General features: G+C 41.7%; 1 pseudogene; it reads left to right on the top strand.

The window, feature by feature from the left end:
- Positions 1–2,514: 2,514 nt before the first annotated feature.
- Positions 2,515–10,181, top strand: LOC141476753 (uncharacterized; annotated as a pseudogene).
- Positions 10,182–15,770: the final 5,589 nt, after the last annotated feature.

Genomic DNA, 15,770 nt, shown 5'->3' with positions numbered 1-15,770 from the left:
ACCCCGATCGATTAGCCCCTCTCCTCCGTGGCCTTCCTGATTGCCTTAAGCCATTTGTAGTCAGCACTCAAGACTGCATACGAGGTGTTCGTGATGGTCGCAGGCGGAGCCGGCATCACTACATACCCACCTGGAATGAATATGTACAAGAAATTGACAGTTATGGGCGCCGAATGGGCTGGGCCAGCCTAACTGGTGAGAAACCCTCCGACCACACCCGAAGGGTTCGACAGATCCGAACCCATGCCCAAACCCCTAAATCTGATGGAAGGCTTAAGCCTGACAAGGAACGAAATGAATTGTGGCGTAAAGCCCTAGACTTGGGGGTACCTCGACAATTTTTGCACGGAGTCCCTACAGAAGATCTCCGTACACTAGTCCAATCTTTAACTAGAAAAAATAATTCGGCTGGGGAAAAAAGTCTAACCAGGAAGTCCCCAAGTCATGATGAAATTGTGCCGTCTGCACCAGAACCTAATTTGATTGATCTGTCAGAGTCCCAGCCAAAAAACTCCTATCCCCGGGGAGGGCAGTGAGCCACCCTGCCCGGCGGGTATTAGCAATTCAATGGCTCTCTAATAAAAACTCCGAACCTGTTATTACCATTCCTGTTGGGCCTCGAAAAATGTCAGTAAATTTCATCATTGATACCAGGGCCCAAATGTCTACAATCACTAGAAAAACAGCACAACTTTTAGGCATAAGTCCTACCAGATGCAGGGTCAACTTTACAGGAATTGATGGTGTGGTAAAATCATGCCCCACTGCAAAAATTAACCTCTGGTTGCCAGGGGAACAAAGACTAACCAGGACAGAAGTGTTAGTCGGTGCTGTGCGTACTAATCTTTTAGGATTTGATGTACTGCGTGGACGAATGTGGAAATTCCCAGATGGAACTGTGTGGAGTTTTGCAGGGCATGAAAAGGAATTAGGCACAGTGAAATTGAGTCTGTTAGAAACTTCCATACCTTTACCTCCCTCTAAAATCACTAACGTTCGACAATATCCATTGCCTGCTGCAGCACTTGCAGGAATTGACAGGGTGGTATCAGATTTGGAGAAGAGAGGCATCATTAAAAGGACTCATTCACCTTACAATTCACCGGTGTGGCCAGTAAAGAAACCAACCGGACAATGCCGTTTCACAGTAGATTATCGGAAATTAAACGCCAATACTGCACCCCTAACTGCTGCAGTTCCGAACATTGCAGAAGTGGTAACCATGATACAAGGAGCTGCCCATTCTTGGATGGCTGCCTTAGATGTAAAAGACATGTTTTTCATGATTCCTCTCCTTGAGCAGGCCAAAGATTGTTCAGAGAAGATACACCGGATCAGCACCCGGTGGATCTTGCCTTTTTTCTAACCCTGTCGGTCAAATAAGACCTAGCATATTTTCTTTTCTTTGTGTCTTACAGGAACCTTAAATGAACTGCACGTGGACAGACGGATTGGTCTACGCTAACCTTGAGTGCCTCCAAGGAATCTTGACATTGATTCTGGCAGTAATATTATTCTTAGTGTGTATGGCTATTTGGAGGCCCAAGTTCTAAAATGACGAACCGGCAAATCAAATTAATGCTATTCTGTTTTACCCTTTCCTTCTCTGTTGTTTGTAGTGAAAGAGACCCAGAGTGGCCATGGTCTCAAGCTTTGACAGGAACATTGAATGGAAAGTTAAGTTTGGCCGCTGTAGTTATACATGACAACAGAATGTTCTCAAAAAACGAGTGGACCTGGAACAATTGGTATCCAATCCTGGAGGGTAAGGCAGGAGAAGAAATTCAAGTAGGATGTCGAATGGTCAACGGTTCAACCCATGAGAAAGTCACCAGAATAGTGATATTTCACCCCAAGAACCCACACTCAGTAACAACAAAGCATTGTATCACTGACAAGTGGGATTGCTGGTATAATTTCACTCTCGCAGAACCCACTTTCATAACTTGTCATTGGCAACAACGTGAAATAGTGTCGCTATTCGAATTCAAAATAGACATGGTTGAACCTGATCCCACTACACAGCCTAACCTGGCTCCACTATTTGAAACTCCTGACAGTGATCACCCTGAAACCTTGCTAAGGGAACTTAGAAATCTGCCCCTTCACACCACCGTCTCTGATAATGACCCTTGGCACAACGCATTGTCAAAATATACTGCAAGCATTAAAAAGGAAAGGAATTTAAATCTCTCTATTCTGGTCATACAAGGAAGTGAAATATACTCCAGAAATAAATGGAGTTGGAAAGAATCACTCCAAATGGCTAAACTTGAAGCCATCCCCAGAAAGGAAATACAAATTAGTTGCCGAGTAATCAATGGGTCTACTCATCACAGACCAACCGAAATTAAAACAATCTATGTAGACTCCACCAAACCAGAAAAACATAATACTGAATGCTATAAAATAATAGAGTCAAATTCAGATTGCTGGCACAATTTTACTTTTACCAAGCCTATTGTAGTGTATTGCCTGTGGGGTTACCAAGGCACAGAGTTATTATTTGAATTTATGATTGACACAATTACGTCTGAACCTGCCAAAAGGGAAACAGAACCTACACCCCAACAAATCCCTGAAGGTGTACCTACTCAACCACCCATTAGTCTAACTCCTTACACCTTCAACATTGGCCCTTATGTTATTAAAGACACAGGTCAGCAGCAAATACTGTTTAACCCAACATATTCCCTCAAACGAGTAGAATTATCAATGCAAATTAATATCTCTGCAATCAAACCTACCTGCTCGCCATTCCTAGGTACATCTTATGCTGGGTGGTCAGCATGGTTGCATAGATGAACCCTGACCTTTTCACAACGACTGAAGAGAGATGTGACTGGTATCTTAGGAACGGGATTGGGAGTCCTAAATAGTATAGATGCTGAAGTGCTTGCCTACAAACTAGCCGCAACCACTGCTGATCTAAACAGGTTGACACATCCCCTACAGTCTTCTTTATCAGCCTTGGGGAACCACCAATGGCTTTTATCAAATATATTACCTCAGTGGGAAGAAACAAATGAAAAGGACCACCAGCTGATCACAAATGCACTTGATACGGCCCAAAACAATATTTCATTGGCTCTTAGTTGTATCCAAGCCCAACTGCGGATGCAATCGATGGCAGCCGCAATTATAAGGGAAGGCAAAGAAAGCACTTTGCCCACCGAAATTCGAAAAGTAATATGGGATAATGCAATTGAGTTTGAAAAGTAATTTCAGTCCTGGTGGTATCTGGTTCATTTCACCAACGATCCCACTGAGAGCAAAGCCACTGCTTTCGTCTTAACAATACTCAATGCTTCGGTACACACCATATACCCAATCATTGCGCTGGGGTTGAATCACCAAGGAGCCATACTCTATCCAATAGAACATAGAGTGTGGGCACAACACAATAAAAATAAATGGCAAACTGTTGATGTTGATGCATGCATCACACGAGACCAACAAGGATTCATTTGTGAGAGTAATACCCTCAAGGCACAAGACATTTGTCTTGACACCGACCAAAATGTTTGTCATTTTGAGATACGTCCTGATGAAATTCCAGAAACTGTGCTTGTATATATTGGGAAAGGGTGTGTCTGCATGAGATCTCCTTGTAGTTTTGTGTTTATAGATAACGTAGCAGTAGATATGAATAATCACTCAAATCTTTGTGCTTGTAACTTTACTAACATTGTTGGATGTGATTTCAATTATTCAGCTCCTGTCACATCTTACCAATTGCTACAGTCTAACTATATGCTAATTTGTCATTTATTATTTGTGCCTATTGGGATGAACATTACATTGGTAAAGAAGCTGCTACAACATAATGACTTGAAGCGACTGTTGAAAGAAGCCCAAGAAAATGGACAAAAGACTCTGATTACTGTCCATCACGATGTCGAGGAGATACACCGAGTGTTGGAAAGAGTCAAGAAAGATGGAGAACATGAATGGTGGGACACTCTTTTTGGATGGTCGCCGACAACTACAGGAATCCTTAACAAGATGCTCCACCCTGTTGTTGTTTTGTTAATACTCACTGTACTGTGTTTTGCTTTGACAATCGCTTTGTATGTTAGACTTTGGATTATGATGAAAAATTTAACTCACTTGATAGCTCCACAAGATATACTTGTACTCGACAACCCTCAACACAAGAGCATCTGTGATATTCCCAATCAGTTTTGAATATTGTGGAGCTTGAGTGACTATAGTCACGGGGTGGATAATGTGGAATAATTCCTAAAATATAATTTTTATTAAAAATATATAGCATTGTTCACACATTAAGGAAAGGTATAAAATCAAAACGTTTCCAGGGTGGAACTCAGCAGCAGCTGGTATGCAAGGAATCCGCTACATCTATGACTCCCTGAACAATATTGCTTGCAAAAGCAACACGGAGGATGGAGTGGAATGAAGATTCCACGGCCAAGCACTGTGATTACACAGCGGAATGGGAACAAGGTGATCCTGTGGAAGTGATAAGCAGCATGCTTGCTACCCTGGGCCAACAGTCTGTCAAATTTTGATGAAATGCTGTCCTTTGTGCGAACTTTGCTCATTATAATGTCATTATAATAACAAAACACACCTCCAGCCTGAAGGCTACCCGCCTCCAAGGTGCGACCACTCCTCCTTGAGTCTGCGCCCTGAATTTTTCATAAACTATACCTTTAAATGCGAGGTGAGAGAATTTTACATCAATCATAATAAAGGTATTTATGACTAGAGTCACTCAAACTCCACCTTGAAGGTAAAAAAAGTATAAAAATAGCCCAAGAAAGGGGGGATGCTAGGGAAGACACCATCGTGAACAAGTCAAGGAGGACCCCCATCACGGACTGCCTTTGACTCCTGGGACCAGTCGACAGGCTGAGCCTTTCTTCCCCCCCATAGGGACGCCTGTGGGTAAGACTTAGACTATACCGAGTGCTTCCTCGGGGAACTTAGAAATCTCTCTAGAGAGTTACCCTTTTACATTTATAGCCAGGCTGTATTGTTTGTAACTTTGTCACGTTCTTTGTACCATTAACAATATTTTTACTTGCACGTGCTTTGCAGACAGTGTATTTATCACTGGCAAACCATAAGAACCTTTATATCTGTTGCCTAAATAAACTGCACTGCTTAAGTAGCTAGCCATTTCGGTTTCTCACTGAATGTGACCAGACACTAAAGTGCGGCCATGCTAGTTCATTAGCATGACTAGACTGAAGGTGCAGTCCACTATTAGTGTATCCAGAATCGTGATAGTTTACTATATTAAACGCGACTGGACTGATAGTGGTGAATTGGGCATCACTCAGAATTTAAACCTAGCCACCCCTAGCCTCCCACCTCGGTGAGGAGTGTTAGAATGCAAGGGGGTTTATTTTCTGCCAAAACTATTTTGCCTCTTAATGCAACATTCTTGTTGTATAATCTTCTCTGCTGTTTTTTTAACAATACCCCCCATGGAGCAACATTCCCTGTGAGATGCTGTCAATGTGCAAATCTGAGATCTTGGGAAAGTGAAAGGCCTGATTCTGCTGTCATGAAACCACGGAATCACGGAATTGTTGGAGTTGGAAGGGACCTTCTAGAGATCATCTAGTCCAACTCCCCTGCCAAAGCAGGATTGCCTAGAGCACATTACACAGGACTGCATCAAGGTGGGTCTTGAAAATCTCCAGAGAAGGGGACTCCACAACCTCCCTGGGCAGCCTCTTCCAGTGCTCTGTCACCCTCACCGTAAAGAAGTTTTTCCGCATATTTAAGTGGAACTTCCTATGTTCCAGCTTGTGCCCGTTGCCCCTCATCCTGTCACTGGGAACCACTGAAAAGAGTCCAGCTCCATCTTCCCTCAAACTGCCCTTTAGATACTTATAAGAATTAATAAGGTCTCCCCTCAGCCTTCTCTTATCCGGGCTAAAGAGGCCCAGCTCTCTCAGCCTTTCCTCATAAGGGAGATGCTCTAGTCACTTAATCATCTTAGTTGCCCTACGCTGGACTCTCTCCAGTAGTTCCCTGTCTCTCTTGAACTGGGGAGCCCAGAACTAGACGCAGTATTCCAGTTGTGGCCTCACCAGTGCAGAGTAGAGGGGGAGAATGACCTCCCTCGACCTACTGGTCACACTCTTCCCTATGCAGCCCAGGATCCCATTGGCCCTCTTGGTGACAAGGGCACATTGCTGGCTCATGGATAGTTTACTATCCACCAGGACCCCCAGATCCTTCTCCTCAGAAGTGCTTTCCAGAAGATCCATCACTAATCTATATTGGTGCCTGGGGTTCTTCCTCCCCAGGTGCAGGACCCTACACTTGCCCTTGTTGAACCTCATTAGGTTCTTCTCTGCCCAGCTCTCCAGCCTGTCCAGGTCACGCTGGATGGCGGCGCAGCCCTCTGGAGTGTCAGCCAGTCCTCCCAGTTTGGTATCATCAGCAAACTTGCTGAGGATACACTCTGTCCCCTCCTCCAGGTCATTGATGAATATGTTGAGCAAAACTGGACCAAGTATTGACCCCTGGGGGATGCCACTGGTTACAGGCCTCCAACTTGACCCTGCTCCATTAATTACAACCCTCTGAGTCCTGTCACACAACCAGCTCTCAATCCACCTCACTGCCCCCTCATCTAGCCCACACTTCCTTAATTTCCTAATGAGGATGTTATGGGAGACTGTGTCAAAAGCCTTGCTGAAGTCAAGGTAGATGACATCTGCTGCTCTCCCCTCATCCAGACATCTAGTTATAACATCATAGAAGGCTATCGGATTGGTCAAGCATGATTTACCCTTGGTAAATCCGTGTTGACCACTTCCAATAACTTCCTGTTCTTCAACAGTTTGGAGATGACTTTCAGAATGAATTGCTCCATTACCTTCCCAGGGACCAAGGTGAGACTAACTGGCCTGTAGTTTCCCGGGTCCTCCATCTTTCCCTTTTTGAAGACTGGTGTGATATTTGCCTTCCTCCAGTCCTCAGGTACCTCTCCTGTTCTCCATGACCTTTCGAAGATGACAAGATCAAGCTCTTAGATTTATAAGCAAGGCGTTAGGTAGAACCAGCAGTTCTAGTTCCATCTCTTTTCAGCTGCGCTACTCTTTTTCATTAGTATTCACTTTTTTTGTTGACTGAAGTCCAGTAGAATAAACACTAGACTAGTAGTGCTAGCTCCTCTCCCAAGGAAGGTGCTCTCATTAAATGACAGACAAAGCTCTAGCCACATATAAAGACCTCCACACATAATAATATCAGAAAGTTCTCACCATGCCTTGACTAATTTTGCAAAAAGTTCAGCTGCCCTCCTAATTTCTTGTGCAGAATTCATTTTCAGTGCAACTGCAACCTTTTTAAATGAATGAGAAACAAGCATGAATGCTGAGAATATATTGCAATTCTTTGACTTCATCCATGAGAAGGTGCAACTGCCACAGATGGTGTTGCAACTTCAAACCCCGCTGATGATGAAGAGCATTATGTCTATTTAAAACAAGACTGTAGAAGTTAAATCAGGATTCTGCTCAGTACCATTGGAAAACTTTGACTATTCTGAATGAAAAGGCTTGACTGAACTGTCATGCAAATCTCGGATTTATGGGCAAACTGTTTTTAACAACAGGATATATTTTCCCTCTTCTAATTATGTTAAATTCCTTCTGGAAGTATAATAACTAGTAAAAAGAGAGTTGAAGACATGTCTGATTACAATATTAAGTTCTTAAATGTTTACCAACTGATCAACACAGACAATTTTGTGAGATGGCTGTATCTCTTACTCTGTCTTTTCTAAATTCTCCATGCACATTTTACTAATTTGATAGCATTTGACATACAAAACGCATACATTGAAATCTAAATTAGAACTATAAATATTAAGGAGATGTAACAAATAAGTTGCACAATTTGGTATACAGTTTTGGTATACAAATTTTATATTCCACATTGAGCAGGACACTGCAGTGAAGCTTTGACTTACAGAAAAGGACAGGCACCCACGATGTTTTTTTAAAAAAACTGTTACAAAATATTATTGTACCTCAGCATATGGTGTGAAGTTAAGCTTTCTTATTAAGAAAAAAGTTCTCTTTCATAGGACAATTTGAGTGATATTGGTTCTTATTGTTACTGTCATCTTAAGAATGATTTCTTAAGGGACTTAAGAAATTGGTGGTTTTCCATAAGACAAAAACATCAGCATAGAAAGAAACTTTGAGCATCACAAGTTTAATTTACTGCACAGTAATATGCAATAGCATGTACTGATTGTCTCTTATATTGATCTCTGAACATTGTGTCTTCACTTTGGGCTGAATCATAGAATTATTTAGGTTGGAAAAGACTCTTAAGATCATTGAGTCCAACCATTAATCTAACACTGCCAAGTCCACCACTAAACCATTTCCCTAAGGGCCATGTCTACACTTTTAAATACCTGCAGGGATTGCGACTCCACCACTTCCCTGGGCAGCCTGTTCCAGTGGTTGATAACCTTTTTGGTGAAGCAATTTTTCCTAATGTTCAATCTAAACCTCCCCTGGCACAACTTGAGGCCATTTTTTGTCCTATCATTGTTACTTGGGAGAAGAGACCAACTCTCACCTCTCTACAACCTCCATTCAGGTAGCTATAGAGAGCGATAAGGTCTCCCCTCAGCCTCCTTTTCTCCAGACTTAACAACACCAGTTCCCTCAGCCGCTCCTCATGGGACTTGTTCTCTAGGCCCCTCACCAGGTTTGTTGCTCTTCTTTGCACATGCTCTAGCACCTCAATGTCTTTTTTGTGGTAAGGGGCCCAAAAACTGGACACAGTATTTGAGGTGTGGCCTCACCAGTGCCAAGTACAGGGGGACAATCACTTCCCTAGTCCTGCTGGCCACACTATTTCTGATACAAACCAAGATGCTGTTTGCCTTCTTGGCCAATACTCTCAAGCAGATAACACTCCTGCCCGACTTGGTGTCATCTGCAAACTTACTGAGGGTGCACTCAATCCCCTCGTCCAGATCATTGATAAAGATATTAAACAGAACTGGCCACAATACTGAGCCCTGGGGAACACCACTTGTGACCGGCTGCCAACTGGAGTTAACTCCATTCGCTACCACTCTCTGGGCCCGGCCCTCCAGCCAGTTTTTTACCCAGCAAAGTGTATGCCCATCCAAGCCATGAGCAGCCAGTTTCTCCAGGAGAATACTGTGGGAAACAGTGTCAAAGGCTTTACTAAAATCCAGGTAAACAACATCCACAGCCTTTCCCTCATCCTTCCTTGTCATAGAAGGAGATCAGGTTAGTCAGGCATGACCTGCCTTTCATAAACCCATGATGACTGGGACTGATCACCTGGTTGTCCTTCATGTGCCGCATGATGGCACTCAAGATGATCTGTTCCATAACCTTCCCAGGCACCGAGGTCAGACTGACAGGCCTGTAGTTCCCCGGATCCTCCTTGTATCCCTTCTCATATCCAGCCTCCAGTCTACTGGGACCTCCCTGGTTAGCCAGGACTGCTGAAAAATGATTCTTCCCACGTCTCCTTCTCTGTTCCTTTTCTCTTCCCATTTTCCGACTCTCCCTTATTTCTTCTCCCTCTGACTACACAAATTCCTGTTGGTGGCGCTTTTAGCCATATTTCCCCACATTCTTTTTCAATAAGTCCTTTTTCAGTGTCGTTCAAGTATAAGCATAAACACTGACAAAGACTAGCATCATCTGACCCAAGAGGAGGCCATCTAAAACCTTTTTGCAAATTATATCCAGGCCAGATAAAATAACAAAACTTTACCATTGTATCCTTAGTTATTTCTGGGTGAATCTGTAGATCTCCCCAAGATCTTAACATTCTCCCCAAGGGACTTTCCAGGGGTATTTCGGGATCATCATCCCGGTCATCAAGACTATTTCTCGACTTTCCCTTACTGCCCTCCCTGGGCGTCCTCCCTCTTTTACTCCCCAAATTTCCCATAGTACTCATCGGTGAGATTTTCAATGGTCTCTCTCTGCTGACCTCTGCAGTCCGTTGCTCGTCTGTCTCCTGAACAGTCTTGGGTACCCAATCAGTCGTCCAGCACTGGCAGCTGTCAAAGGGAGCTGATCACCGCAGTTTTGGTGAGGCGTGCCATCAGCTCCATTCGTCGTCCGCCGTCCCTGGAAGGTGGAAGGATCCTGGACGAGCCCCCACTTGTGCGGAAAATCCCGTAGCCAGAGGTCGATGTTCACAAAGGAGACAGAGGAGTCCTGGAAAGACTTTATTCAAATAAAGGGAGAGTCCACTGGGGCATACCCCTGTGGGGTCTCTCAAATTGCTGGAGGACACAGCCTCCATTTTATCCTAATTCCTTGGCCGCATGTAACCCTCTTCCTTTCCCCATTGGCTGAGGTACTTGGAAGGTACAGACTTACCAATCCGCCAATTACATAAAAGTTTAACTTATGCAGTTTTTCAGATGTCTAACTTTTGCATTTTCAGTTAATACCCCTATTTTTCAGTTATCTCACTCCTGCAGCTTCAATTAACTCTCCTATTTTTCAGTTATCTCACTCCTGCGATTTCAGTTAACTTCCCTGTTTGTGAAGACACCCTTATCCCTATCTTATCACCTTTGAGAGAAACTTCAAGTCACAAAGTTCACCCAATGGTGTGCAGGGATTTTCTTAAGCCCTCTGTGTCTTCTAGAGTAGCTGTATCTTAAAACATATGACTCATTGGGAAGAGTAGCAATGGCAGAATTTGCAAATAGGAGTTGTGCCATAGTGATAGGGTTGAAAATGAGTCTTAAATCTCCTACCGGAGTGAGGAAAGTCCCATTGGTATAAGCATGCCATTTCTTTTGCTCAGAGAATCTGGATTCTAATCCCTAACCCCCTTTGAGAATCCATTATAAGGGCAGGTGCATAATATTAAGTAAGTTTTAATAATGATTTGATACATTTGATAGAATTGTCTCTTGGTTTTTATTTATATTAACAGTTCTGAAGACAAGGATCACATTTTTGTTATGTGCTTAAGCTATACCTAATACAGACAGGAGTTTCTGAAATTGTTACTGTAAAATCCAGCTATGAAGAAACCCTCTAAGACTCTTTGAAGTTTTAGAAGGCAGGCATTCTTTATTACAGCACTGGATGCACAGGGGATCACTCCGCCTAGCGTGCATACTGTATGTTATACAAAACACAGCTTATATTATACCATCACATACATATACATATAATTTCTCGGAATTGTAATATATATTCATTTAGATTCTCGGAATTCATTTACATAGTCCCCTCCTATAAAATGCATGCGTGGTCAAGTCCTGGTGGTCCCTCTGGTGGTCTTCAGTGGCCGTAGACCCCAAAACCTGCAGTGACCGCTTGGTGAACTCACTCTGTCTAACCATATATGGTTCTTCTTTGGCTTGCAATATGTTTCAGTTCCCGTTCCTAAGCTCCTGTTTCTAAGTTCCTGTCTTGCTGTACTAACTTTATTGAACAATGCTTTAATTTTGTTGATTCTGCATCAACTACTGCCTTTTCTTGAGACTTTGGGCTTACAAACCCAATGTCTCAATATCCAAACTTGATTCTCATACACATTTCACTACAACAGCTACAACATTGGATCATAATACAAGCTAAAATATAAATACAAATTATAACTATTACAATCACAAAAGATTCTTTAACCATGTCCAATTAGGTAGCCATGAGGTTAATTTGTGCCATAGTTCTTCAAATCCCCATGACATATAATCTTTGGCTACTTTGTGCAAGATTTGATAACAACAGGAATCTGTTTCCAAATTTCTTCCAGATCCGTGGAAATCCTACCGCTCTGGTCTACATACATGCAACAGTTTGTGTTGATTACTCTACAGATACCTCCCTGGAATGGTCCTTTCCATTTTTCAGTAATTGGTTCTGAATCCCAGGATTTGATGTAGACCCAATCTCCAGGCTGGAATGGGTGTGCAGGGGTATCGAGTTCCAGAGGTCTGCCTGTTGCCACGTACTTCTGAAGTTCCCGTAGAGTTTTCCAAAGGATAGCAGATAGTTATTCACATCTATTCCTTCCCTGATATGAGTGGTTGGAACTCGATGATCTTTAAGGTCCCTTCCAACTCTAACCATTCTGTGATTCTATGTTTCGGTTCCCGTTCCTAAGCTCCCGTTTCTAAGTTCCTGTCTTGCTCTACTAACTTTATTGAACAGTGCTTTAATTTTGTTGATTCTGCTTCAAAATACAGATACAACATTGACGGTAAATGTTGCTTTTTTAATAGTCTGCAACAGCTGGTTGAACCTGCATTGGATATTTTTAGCCTCCTATATATGTGTTGGGGGAGGGGTCATTTGCATTATGTCTATAGTTCTGACCCTCCAGCAGAATGTGAAATTTGTAATGACTCTTAAATCAAAATGCTGATGCAGTGCAAATGTTGATTTCTTATTCACACAAATTTGCATTACCTTCTTTTAGAGTCATAGTAAGCAAGTGAAGCAATAGTGAGTGAAGCAATTTTTCCTAATATTCAATCTAAACCTCCCTGGCACAATTGCTGCAAGGGGAAATAGATTAGCAGACAAGGTGGCAAAAGAGGCAGCCTTGGGGCAGGAGACAATTAAGATTTATAATCTTGTTCCTCAAGTACCGACAGTAACCACCCCGTTGATATTCACGGAAAAAGAAAAGAAAGCAATGACAGAAGTAGGGGCAACAGAGAAAGATGGTAGATGGATTCTGCCTGATGGAAGGGAAATGGTTAGCAAACAAACTATGAGAGTGGCAGTGTTGCATTAGGGAAGTCATTGGGGAACGCAAGCAATGTGTTATATAGTTTTGTGGAAGCATGGGTGTTTTAGCATTTACACAGTAGCAAAGCAAATCTGTGAAAGATGTATTATTTGTAAGAAAATAAATAAGAAGACCCTTAGAAAACAACTCCCAGGAGGATGAGAACCAGGGTTAAGGCCATTTCAAAGTATACAAGTCGATTTTACTGTATGGTGGTATCATCATGGTCCCTACGGCCTAAATAAAACATAGCTGAGCATCCCACACCGAAGGTGCCAGCAGGGAAATTGTCGCTTGTTCTCACTCTCTCTGGAAACTGCTTTCACTGCCGCACAAACACTGGGGCTCTGCACTTGCCTGGTGACTTCATCCTCAAAACCACCTTTTTTTACTCTCTCCAGGGCCAAGCTCAAAAATATGAGACATAATAAAAAGCAAATTTTTAGAAGTAAGTACCATTTTTGAAAGAATGGAACATAAGTGTCTGATACTTCTTGTCAAAATTTATGAATAACTTTCCCTAAAATGTATCATACACAAATAAATGAACTATATTTATATTTTTACTTTCCATAAACAGAAAATTAAGACAGCATAAAATAAGTGCAAATGAAGTTCCTTTATTCTCCCATAAAACTAATTTGAAATAGCTGTTGGCAAGATATTTGAATGACTGAGTGAAGTTCAAATGAATACACTGAGAAACTGCATTTCAAGAGCAACTCAAAAGAGTCTGTGAAATACTTCATTGAAATTCACTGGCTTTACAATGATGAATGTTATTTCAGTGTAATGGGACAGTTAAGCCTTCCATTTACCTTTGCATACCATTCCCAAAACACACAGCATAGCATGCAATAATTAAATATTACTGTCAACATAATACTAATCTCACTGGAAAGCTATGGTTCCATATTGTAGTCACAAGTCACCATTAACCCACAGATCAGGAGTCTTTTGACATATTCTTGTGTTTTTGAGACAGGCAGAATTTCTTCTGCTGCTCTCATTATACAGATGCCTAATGCATAGCTGCCACTTCCCACATCGAAAATTTAAGAGAGTATGAATACAATACCAACAGTGAGCTCCTACATTCCTTCCATGCAGTCTGAAGAGAAATAAACACAAATTAAATTGATAGAAAAAGCCCTCAAAAGGTGGAAGAAGTAGAGCTAACACAATACGCTCCCTTTCTCCTTTGAGGACACAGGACTCTGCCAATTGTGGTAATTATGTGCTGCAAGGGCTCTGCAGGGATTCCAGGCATGCGTTTTTTGGGAGAGAAACAGCAAGCTGATATATTACTGTAGTTTTCATTCCAAGGCACATGTCCACAAAAAGCTAATATCACTTCATATTAAAATAATATCACAGAATCACGGAATTGTCAGAGCTGGAAGGGACCTCTAGAGATCATCTAGTCTAACTCCCCTGCCAAAGCAGGATTGCCTAGAGCACATTACTCAGGATTGCATCAAGGTGGGTCTTGAAAATCTCCAGAGAAGGGGACTCCACAACCTCCCTGGGCAGCCTCTTCCAGGGCTCTGGCACCCTCACCGTAAAGAAGTTTTTCCTCATATTTGAATGGAACTTCCTATGTTCCAGCTTGTGCCCGTTGCTCCTCGTCCTGTCACTGGGAACCACTGAAAAGAGTCTGGCTCCATCCTCCTTCAACCCACCCTTTAGATACTTGCAAGCATATCCCACAGAAATGTAGATTTCCAAGGAGAATTTAGGTAACTGCAGGTCCTTTCCTTCCCCTTTGTTAAACTACTACTATATAAGCCCTAGATGTCCTAGACATCAGACAACTTCACATTAATACTAAGAGAAATGCACAATCACTGAGCATAATTAACATGCATTTGTTCTATTCACACAGGACTTAGCTAAATTGTAGTGCTTCATCTATTTTAGAGACAATAGTTATAAAATGTTTCACAAAATTTCTTACAATGCTGCACAACTTGAAACAAAACACTGACAGTTTGATGCATTCAGTGCAACAGAAATACTAGAAGGAGACAGTTACCAGACAGTGTGTTTGGATTCAAAATGAAGACAAGCTTGTTCAAAGACCGTCCTATTAAAGCAAAGAGGCAAATAGCCTGCAGTGGGGCTCCTTGCGGAAAAACCTACAATGTTCTCAGGCATTCAGGGATATGTGTCCTTTCTCCCATCATTAACAATAAACATTTCAAGTCAGAAAAGCTCCTGCTGTGGAGCCCTCTGCTTTTATGTTAGGTGCTACAAATAGCAATTTAAAAAACCCACAAAACCAAAAAAACCCTTCCTGCAATGACATACTCAGCTAAGCTCTGCCACAGTTTACTTTCATTTTCAAAATGTCTCTGCTGATGAACATGCAGTTCACCTTATGGTCAAAGCATCCAAAACTGTGCAAAAGATGTACTTAGAAGCCCTGTAAAAAAACCTACGAATAACATATAAAATTACGTTCCTAAGGCCTTAGGCTACACTGACCTCTGCAGAGAGTAAATTAAAAGATTTATTACTAAATTTGAAATGGGTTTCCTCATGTCTTCTTTTCTGATAATTTTCTTTGGTAAAGCTTAGAATTTTTGAATAATTTTTCTTTCAATTTATTTCATTATTAATGCTTTAATCCTTTATGTTTGGCTACTCAAATTCAGAGCATTAAAATTAAGGCTGCTGCTTCTAAAATTCAAGGATGATTTATTTATTTTTTCCAAGAATGATCCATGTTTCAAGAAACATGTTTATAAATGAAACTGTTTTATTAATGCAAAATGCTGGCTTCATCTTTTGATAGTTCAGATCTTGAAAGACAAGTCACAAAATCTCTCTGTGAAAAAATTCCAACATCATGATCAGAAAAATGAGTTTAACCTCTATACGGAAAAAAGTATTCTGAAAGACTGTAAAAAGTTCACAAAATTACTGGAAAAGTGAATACTATTTAGTTCCTGAAAGTATTATGTGGTATTGTAAGTGTTATTAATAATAATAAGTATTATTTGTGTCTG

This window comes from Numenius arquata, chromosome W (genome assembly GCF_964106895.1).
Source record: "Numenius arquata chromosome W, bNumArq3.hap1.1, whole genome shotgun sequence".
NCBI lineage: Eukaryota > Metazoa > Chordata > Aves > Charadriiformes > Scolopacidae > Numenius > Numenius arquata.
This window is presented reverse-complemented; position numbering and strand designations above follow the sequence as displayed.